The following is a 2015-nucleotide window of genomic DNA, read 5'->3' on the forward strand; positions in this document are numbered from 1 at the left end:
TAGCCTCAAATATGAGATCTTCCTGCCTCAGCCTCCTGAGTAGTTGAGATTACAGGAACGTACCACCAGCTCAGCCCAGTTTACTACTTTTAAACAACATAACACTCAGTCACCGGGGCTGGAGAGATGGCTCACTGGTTGAGAACATTGGCTGCTCTTCTAGAGGACCCGAGTTCAATTCCCAGCACCCAAATGACAGATCACAGCTGTGTGTAACTCCAGTTCCAGGGGATCTGATACCCTCATACAGACATGCATACATGCAAGAAAAACACCAATGTATATATAATAAAACAAATAAACAAACAAAACAGACAGTCACCTAGTTTCTCCTAAGTAGTGAAGAGAGGCCACGCCCCCTCAACAGAATTTGCAATTTTTGATACAGGGTCTCAAGTAGCCCAGGCTGGCCTTGAATCCATTATTTAGTTGAACTGACCTTGACTGCCTGGTCCTGTTTCCTACCAGTTCCCAGTGGAGTCTTCCACTTACCTGGTTCTCCACTCTTGTCTCTGTAACTGGTAATGTCTCTACTCGGATGTTGTGATGCTTTTGCGCTTTTATCTCTATAGTTGTTTCTCTTTTTCCATGTTCAACTTTTCCCAGGTAGGATTATAGTTATCTTTCCAGATTTTCCAGGTTCTGAGTTATGCTGGGCAGACCTTGGCAACTTAACTCTGATTTCTCCTCATCCCCTTCATCCTATGTCCACTTAAGGGGTTCTAACACCATGAATTTTAGAGTAGATAATAGATAATTGATAAACATTTGAAGCTAAGCATAAGAAGAAAGTCCGTTTTAATTGAAATATAAGGAATAAAAAAAAACCCAGGGAACATTAGACTGCTGAGAAAAAAAATCAAGAAAGAAAAACAAGGTCTTCTCCTTACTAGGACAGTTATGATCACTTAAACATATATGTACACACATATGTATACAAAAGCATGTGACTAGGTTGCGTATAAGCATATATATTTTACCTATGTGCACATATGTATACATATATACACATGTAGTTTAGATGATTAAATTTTATATACACTCATACAAATAATTCCCAAACTAGATAATATGATCAATAATTTAAAGGATAAATTAAATAATGTATATACATACGTACATATACCTCATAGTCGTGTTTTGTTGTGTTTCTCCCATTTGGTATTAAGGAATGACATGCATATGGTGACATGCATAAATCTGAAGTGATAAATTTTTACGTATGTATGTACCCATGAAACCACCACTTGGATCAAAATGTAGAACATTTCTAGAACCCCAGAAGGTTTCCTCGCATTTCTTTCTTCAAAGTGACTAAAATATTGACTAAATTCAGCGTATTTTCCAAAGCACATCACTTGCAAATGTTTAGGAAAGGCAAGTAGTTTGCCAGGCATGGTGGCACTTGCCTGTAGTCTCAGTCACTCAGAAGGCCGAGGCAAGAGTGCTCAAGTTTGTGGTCAGCTTGGGTAACTTAGCGAGACCCAGTCTCGAAGTAAAATTTAAAAAGCCTCTGTGTTTGGAAGGGCATGTGGCTCAGTGGTAGAGTACTTAGCAGGTCCAAGTCCCAGGGTCTACATTTAGCTACACATATGTAATCCCACAAAAGAAGCAAGTAGATTCATGGTAAGTCATATTTTAAATAAATACAATGTAGGAAATTAGACTAGATATTTAAGGGCAAGGATGTGGCCCATTTGGTAGAGCGCTTACCTAGCACACCCACAACCCTCTATGTTTTGCTTCCCAGCATGCTAAGAAAAGATAATAAGCTATTTATTTATTTTGAGAAAGAGACTCATATAGTCCAGGCTGGCCTTCAGCTTATTATTGAGCCGCAGATGAGACTGAACGTGCAGTTCTCCTGTCTCCACCTCCATACTGCCAGGAATGTAGACATATGCCACCACACCTGGTTTATGTGGCAGTGGGGATCGAGCCCAGGGCTTTGTGCATGCTAGAGAAGTACTACCAACTGAGTCACATCCCGGCTCTCAAGAGCTTGTTTCTTAGTA

The sequence above is a fragment of the Alexandromys fortis genome, unplaced genomic scaffold, assembly GCF_014885135.2.
Source record: "Alexandromys fortis isolate MF-2015 unplaced genomic scaffold, M_Fortis_MF-2015_v1.1 scaffold_194, whole genome shotgun sequence".
Taxonomy (NCBI): domain Eukaryota; kingdom Metazoa; phylum Chordata; class Mammalia; order Rodentia; family Cricetidae; genus Alexandromys; species Alexandromys fortis.